This window comes from Callithrix jacchus, chromosome 16 (assembly GCF_049354715.1).
Source record: "Callithrix jacchus isolate 240 chromosome 16, calJac240_pri, whole genome shotgun sequence".
NCBI classification, from domain to species: Eukaryota; Metazoa; Chordata; class Mammalia; order Primates; family Cebidae; genus Callithrix; species Callithrix jacchus.
Genome location: NC_133517.1, coordinates 73,955,212 through 73,963,386, shown reverse-complemented (window position 1 = coordinate 73,963,386; position 8,175 = coordinate 73,955,212). Strand labels below are relative to the sequence as shown.

The window sequence follows — 8,175 nt, the reverse complement described above, 5'->3', positions numbered from 1 at the left end:
GATTGCAACACTGCACTCCTGCCTGGGTGACAAGACTCCGTCTCAAAAAAAAAAAAGAATTTGTGGTGTTCCATATGAGGTTAGAGCCTCTGTGTCCTTGCACAGACTGCCCACTAAGTGTCCCACAGTTTTTGTGGAATTATTGCCCCTTCCAGAATGTTCACAAACCTGATGTTGGGATTCACTCAGGGTGGCTGGCAAAATATTAAGGGAAATACTAGGGAACAGTTATAATATATAGTCTCTAACCTTTTGGAAGGCCAAAAGGTTTTAATGAGATGGGCTGAAGAAAGCCAGTTCTTATGTTAGAATATTAAGTCATAAGGTGTAAAGATTAAGATAATAGAAGCTTCCCCAATTAAGTCTGTTTACCCCACATCCCTTTGTCTCTACTCTAGCTGTTTACTCATGTAAACTTTGTGCTGGAGGGTCCTCTCAGGAGGAGGTCATTAATGGTGTTTATTCTAGGCCCCAGAACCAAAAGCTTTATTCATAAAACCACTCTTTAACCATGTTAATTATCCACAAGTGTGTTGACTTAGAACCTCTGTTATTAAATCTATACTGAATAAATGCTAAGAGGAACAAGGAGTCATGGTCAGTTAGCCGCAATCACCCTCGGAAAGCAGTTGATGACCATCCCTAGCCCACTCCACACTATTCTGTGTGTGTGAGTGCATTCATTCATACGTCACTAAGTCAAGGTCTGCGAGACAGACCTCCACAGGTGGTGATCAGCATCTCAGGTAGTGACCCCGACGCGATGCCTGTCACAACCTTGAACACAGATGTCTCTATCCAGTCCTGTTGTTTTGCATGAGCTTCAGGAAACTTGTGGGAAAGAAGCCAAATGGTCTGTGATCCCATTTAGGGTTCAGATGTGAATAGGCTTGTCCCGTGGGCTAGAGGTCCTCAAAGATCTCTTTGCTAGAGGAGAGAAAAACTTGAACGGGTTCCTGAGAGAAAATCAATGTAAGTGAAGATGAACTCTGGCTGAGAGGACCAGACTAGATGATTAGACATTAAGGATTTCTTGCTGGCAGGTGCAATGAGAGATGTGCCGTGGTGCACCCTTACCCCTACTCTCTTACTCTCTCGAAAGCCCTATCTCCTGGGAATGAAAGAAAGAACTATGTCACTAGGGACCCCACATGGCTCTGTGGGAACTTTGTAAGTTGCTTCTGATTTTCCATAGAAAAAGTGGGCAGCAATGGTCTGACTCAGTCTGGTATTTTGGTGGTTGACAGCGGTACAGGCCATGACCAGAGACTGGCTCAGCAGTGAAATAGAAGCGTGCTGCCTGCAGGCTGTGGTTTGGATTCTCTGTGAGTCCCCTTTTCATCAGGACTTTGAAAGAGAGAATGACTTATGTAGGACTCTCAAACTGGTAGGGGCTTGGGTACATTCAGCATGTAGCAATGAACACTTTGACGATTTGCAGAAATTCTTCATGGAGGATGCTTATTTAAAAGAGCTGGAGGGCCAGGTGTGGTGGCTTATGCCCATAATCCCAGCACTTCGGAGGCTGAGGCAGGCAGATCACTTGAGGCCAGGAGTTCAAGACCTCGACTGTTGCTGTATTACTGCCCTGGTGATTCAGCAGTGAATCCTGCACTCACGGATGTTACATTCTTGTGGAGAAGACAGACAATGAATTTCTACAGTGTGTGGAAGATTGGTTGCTGTTTACTGATTTGGGGAAGATTGTGGGTAGAGTAATTTTGGGGAGGAAGATCAGGAGTTTTACTGGGGGCATGTTAAATTTGAGGTGCCAGTTGGGTGTCTAAGAGGAGCTGTCAAATAGGAGTTGGTAGCTGGGTGTGGTGGTATGAGTCTATGATCCCAGCTACTCAGGAGGCCGAGGCACGAGAATTGCTTGAACTCGGGAGGCGGAGGTTGTAGTGAGCCTGAGATCATGTCACTGCACTCCAGCCTGGGTGACAGGACGAGAGTCCATCTCGATAGATAGATAGATGATAGATAGATAGATAGATAGATAGATAGATAGATGATAGATAGATAGATAGATAGATAGATGATAGATAGATGATAGATAGATAGATAGATAGATAGATAGATAGATAGATGATAGACAGACATATGAGTTGGATAAAGGGGTCCGAGAGTCAGTGGAGAGGTGTAGGATGGGAGTATCAAATTGGGAGACATCCTTTAATAGATGGTATTTAAAGGTACAGGACTCTTGATAGCATTGAGAGAATGTGTGTGGATAGAGAAAATGTTCAGGGACTTAGCCTAAGGGAGCTTTTACATTTAGGGGTTAGGAGATGGGGAGGCATCAGTAAAGGGGACAGATGGAATGGTCATGGAGGAAGGAGGAGAAAACAAGGATGCCCAAAGGAGAAAGTGATCTTAGATGGGGAGAGAAATCAGCTATGTCAGATGCTGCTGATCGGTTAAGTTGAGGACTGAGATGACTATTGGCTTTGGCAGTACGGAGGTGTTTGGGCAATTTCAGTGGAGTGATTGGGATGACAGCCTAATTGCAATGGGTTCAGGAGGGAATGGGAGGAGGGAAGTAGAGTGGTTTGGGAAGTGGGGCAGGGAAAGGGGGCAGTATTGCAGGGGGATGTAAGTCAGCAGGGGGACTGCTGTTTGCCTGGCCCTTAGCCGGTTCTTCCTTTATGAAGAATGAATTATCCATTTCTGCCCCTCCATGGAGACCTCCGGTGACATCAAAACCTGTCTGTCTCCAGGACCACTGTCTCTCAAACAGGGACACACTCCTCGGTTCTTGCCCTGTGGGACACTCCCTTTGACTCGATCCATCCCTTGGTTCATGCAGCCTTTCTTCAGCATTGGCAGAGAGGAAAGAAAGCTGGATAACTTTCAAGGATATTTCATCCAAGTCATGGGGAAGCCTCAGGCACCACCCCCAATAACTCTGCTTTTTTCCTTTCTACCTAGCCTGGCTCTCAGGCCCTGTGTGTTCTGGATTGTGGCTGCCTCTGTGATTTCGGCTCTACCACTCCTGGCCCATTTCCTGTCCTGCTTCTCTCATTAGGTTTCTGTTGGTGAGCAGGACAAGCCCATTCCTTCCTCAGGGACCTCACATTCTGTTTACCCTGATCTGATCCTTTTTTCCCCTCTTATCTTCTGTTGGCTGACACTCCCTGATGTTGAGGTCTGAGATCCAAGTCTGGTAATCCTTCCCTGATGATGTATCTAAAGCTGACTGCCCCGGTCAATGTCACAGTATCCTTTTTTCTTCATAGCAGTTATCACTAACTGAAATGATCTTGCACACTTACTTGTTTAAAAGTCTCTTTTCCTTTTTTTTTAAGAGGGACTCTTGCTCTGTCACCCAGGCTGGAGTGTAGTGGCGTGATCTCAGCTAACTGCAGCCTCTGCCTCCTGGGTTCAACCGATTCTCCTGTCTCAGCCTCCCAAGTAGCTGAGATTATAGCATGCACCACCACACCTGGCTAATTTTTGTATTTTCAGTGAAGACAGGATTTCTCCATGTTGGTCAGGTTGGTCTCAAACTCTCGACCTCAGGTGATCTGTCCGCCTCAGCCTCTCAAAGTGCTGGGATTGCAGGGATGAGCCACCGTGCCTGGCCAAGTCTTGTTCTTTGAATTTTTCCCTTTAACTAGATTCTGTTCCTTTTTTAGATTATCTTGCGCTTTTTCAAACAGGTTTTGTTTGCAATCTTTCAGCCTTAACTCCAAGCGCTACTCTTCCACCTTTTGGTCTGAAAAGCACATTATGAATGACTTCTGCAGAGAGCAAAGAATACCGTGAGTTTATTTAATGAGTTCTCGCACATTCTTGGCAGGCACCTCATTCCAGCCTCTTGTCACAAACGCAGATGGAAAGCACTGTGTCTTGCGTCTGATACTGAGAGCAGGAGCTCACAGTACACTTTTCTCCTTTCCTGCAAGCTGACCACATAGCCTAGCACCAGAGAATGAACTAACTTGTTTACCCTCGAAGTCCAGGGAGAATGTGGCTTTGGCCCTGAACTTCACAGCAGGTATCTGTTTGACCCAGGCTTTAAATAATAACATTTATTGGCTGGGTGCAGTGGCTCACACCTGTAATCCCAGCAGTTTGGGAGGCCAAGGCGGGTGGATCACTTGAGGTCAGGAGTTCAAGACCAGCCTGGCCAACATTGTGAAACCCTGTCTATACTAAAAATATAAAAATTAGCTGGGCTTGATGGCAGACATCTGTAATCCCAGCTACTTGGGAGGCTGAGGCAGGAGGATCTCTTGAACCCAGGAGGCAGAGGTTGCAGTGAGCTGAGATCACACCATTGCAGTCTAGCCTGGGTGACAGAGGGATATTCCATCTACACACACACACACACACACACACACGCATCCATTTATTATCAAGGGAACAGTCATAGCAGGATTTCACTTTAGAGTCAATAGGCAATCTCTCCTGAGGTTTCCATGGGGACCTGGAGTGTTAGAGCAATTTCTGGGAAGAACATTGGAAGGAAATTGCGGGGCAAGATGTTTATACAGTCACACTATTCTGGCACACACTGTTTCTGCAGCTGTAGGTGGCAGTTGAATCACTTCCCACTCAAGGCCCACAGGATGCAGAGCTGTGTTTGATCTCTTTGGGGCCAGATGCTGGGGAGATCTTGTCCTTATACCTGGAATACAGGAAAAATAAGTTGAAGTCCTTGGTTTGCATTACAGTTTTGCATTTGCTAGTCACATACTGTGTGACCTTGGGGAAGTCACTTAACCTCTCTGGGCCTTTGTTGCCTCACCTAAGAAAGAATATTTTGAATCTCAAATGAGATTGTGTATGTTGGCCAGAGGGGTGGGGGAAGAGAATATTTCATACACTGAAAGGTGAAGTGTTTTTTTTTTGAGCTGGAGTTTTGCTCTTGTCACCCAGGCTGGAATGCAGTGGCACGGTCTTGGCTCACTGCAACCTCTGCCTCCCAGGTTCAAGTGATCTCCTGCCTCAGCCTTCCTAGTAGTTGGGACTACAGGCACCTGCCACCATACCCAGCTAATTTTGTGTTTTTAGTGGAGACAGGGTTTCACCATGTTGGCCAGGCTGATCTCGAATCCCTGACCTCAAGTGATCTGCCTGCTTTGGCCTCCCAAGTGCGGGGATTACGGGTGTGGGTCACCATACCTGGCCCCATTTCGCTCATCTAAGCTCTTCATACATATGAACTCATTTAATCCTCAAAACAACAATATAAGATCAATACCATTACTCTCCTTAAGGAAACAGGCGTGGTGAATTAAAGTGACTTATGGAAAGCCACATAGCTAGAGAGCAGTGGAGACAGGATTGGAATCCAGGGCCTGGCTGCCATCCATTTCACCCCATTCCCAGTTCACCCAGTTCCAAGTTCATGCCCACGTTCTGTAATCAGTTAGTGGGTCACTAGCAAGGTGCTGTCTGTTGTAGGGCAGGAGTGGGTCACTGAGTGTCCCCACAGTCGGGATGAAGTATTCTTGATAGCCATCACCTAAAGTAAGTTACCCTGTAGCTCCTGCAAAGAACTTTTATCAGTAAATTTCTAATTCGTTAAAAAGGCAAATGTCCAGATCCTCCCTGAGCGATTCTGGTTCAGTAAGCATACCAGTCAGGTCTCAGCAGCAGAGAACAGAAATCACCTGCTACATGAATCCAAAAGCGATTTGATTCAAAGTGTTGGAGATGGGAAACAAACATCTAGAGAAAGGGTCATAGGTGTAGCAGTCAGAGATGCACTCACTTCTACCCCTGGCTGCCATCCATTTTACCACATCCTATGGAACAGAACCCCAGCGTCACCAGGTGGAATCTGCCAGCGGATGCTGTAGCTCAGCCTCCAATGGGCCATTGATTCTAACATCCGGAAGATCACCTGCCCCTGAAGACCATGGTAAGACAAAAGCATCTGGGGGGGCACCAGCATAGGGACCCATTTCTTTTGCTGTGAATTCATTTATGATCAGAAGCAATGTGGGTGTCTGGCATTCTGGCTGTGGATGAGGCATTCAATGAGTTGGTAAGTTGCTGGCAGAAGCATGGTGATCAGGAAAAGGAAATCCATCTGTGGGAGAAGTCTTTATTTAAGGGAGGGTAAAGTCACCTGTCTTCCCTTCTGTTTTCAATTAGCAATAATCGTGCCTTGGATAAACCTCATTGGCTCTGATACTGCCACTGCGCAAAGCTCTGTCTTCCCTTTTGGAAGGGATCCCTCGTAATAAGGTGCCATAGCTCAGCTTTGGTCTCCACTTACAGCTTCAGCAAAGAAGGCAGCCAAGTCAGCTTTGGTGAGGGAAAGACAGCGGTTGACTCCATGCACACCAACCCTGCCGCTGTGGCTGCTTGGTTCCTGGGTCCACAGTATAAACACAGGTGCAGCGTCAGTGACTTGCACAGAGGAGTTGTCCACACCCTGGTTCTTTAGTGCTGTTTCCAGTGAGTGGCTGTAGTGAGCAACCACTTGTGTTACCAATATCCTCAAAAGCCACGCCCAGAAATCAGCATTTTAATAGCCAGACTTATTCCCACTTCCCCACTCATAAGTTTACTGCAAGTGTTCTGGGACCATGTATCATAAAATATGGATTTAGGTATATTGCTAATTTTAAGTGTGATTAGGCTGTTTTTAGTAAGTGGGAAAACTTTAGCACCTTTCCAAAGTAGTTGCTGGTGTGGCTAATTACGGAAAGTGGCAAGAGAGGTCACGAACTGTATCTCAGCCCATTCATGTTTGGTTCTGACATGTGCTAATATTCTTGATTCAGGCATCTGGTCAGGTGGGGGAATATTGACTCCTTCAATGCCTGATTTTTTTTTTTTTTTTTTTTTTGAGATGGAGTTCTGCTCTGTGACCCAGGCTGGAGTGCAGTGGCACGATCTTGGCTCACCGCAACCTCCGCCTCCTGGGTCCAAGAGATTCTCTTGCCTCAGCCTCCCAAGTACCTGGGACTACAGGTGCATGCTGCCCACGCCTGACTAATGTTTTTTGTATTTTTTTTAGTAGAGATGGGGTTTCACTGCATTAGCCAGGATGGTCTTGATCTCCTAACATTGTGATCTGCCTGCCTCAGCCTCCCAAAGTGCTGGGATTATAGGTGTGAGCCACCACGCCTGACCCAATCTCTGGATTCTAAGAACATCTTTTTAGGTCTGATCCTTATGACAGGTAGGGCTCAAGTTTGTGGCCCTCCCCAAGGAGGGTGATATTTATTTGCTTGCATCTCCAATACCAAACCTCAGTGGACATGACATCGCATTGCAGAGGTTCCTATAATCTGACAGTTGTATTTCTGGATAAACCCTTTTTAATAACCATCCTGCTTGCTCCTTATACTTTTGAATATTGAGAGAACTTATATATTGTAGGGATTTTTTGTTGTTATTGTTGTTTTGAGACAGTCTTGCTCTATTGCCAGACTGGAGTGCAGTGGCATGATCGACCAGCTGAGCGCGATGGCTCACGCCTGTAATCCCAGCACGTTGAGAGGCTGAGGCAGGTGGATCATGAGGTCAGGAGTTCGAGACCAGCCTGACCAACATGGTGAAACCCCGTCTCTACTAAAACTACAAAAATTAGACAGGCATGGTGGCATGTGCCTGTAGTCCCAGCTACTCAGGAGGCTGAGGCAGGAGAATCACTTGAATCAGGGAGTCGGAGGTTGCAGTGAGCTGAGATCGTGCCACTGCACTCCAGCCTGGGCAACAAAGTGAGACTCTGTCTCAGAAAAAAAAAAAAAAAAATAGAAGAAATGACCTGCGACCATCGCATTTGAAGTAGAAATTCCTCATCTAGGAATTTATATTATAGATATACTGCACACATATAAAATGGGGGATACACAGCATACTCATGGTAGCCATGGGTATAACAATAGGAGATTGGAAACCACCTGTAGGCTTATCAGCAGGGGGCTGATGAAATGTTTATGTTTTTTAAGGTGAGTGATGGCTTAAAATTAAAAAAAATCTTAATGTATGTATATATTATTATTATTATTTTGAGACAGAGTCTCCCTCTGTTACCTAAGCTGGAGTACAGTGGCATGATCTCAGCTCACTGCAATCTCCACATCCTGGGTTCAAGCAATTAACCTGCCTCAGCCTATCGAGTAGCTGCGATTACAGGCATGCAATACCACGCCCAGCTAATTTTTATATTTTTAGTAGAGACAGGGTTTCACCATGTGGACCAGGCTGGTC

General features: G+C 46.0%; 1 pseudogene; it reads right to left on the bottom strand.

Annotated features, from left to right (window-relative positions):
* Nucleotides 1-6,089: 6,089 nt before the first annotated feature.
* LOC118148633 (U4 spliceosomal RNA) lies at nucleotides 6,090-6,162 on the bottom strand (annotated as a pseudogene).
* Between the last annotated feature and the right edge of the window lie 2,013 nt (nucleotides 6,163-8,175).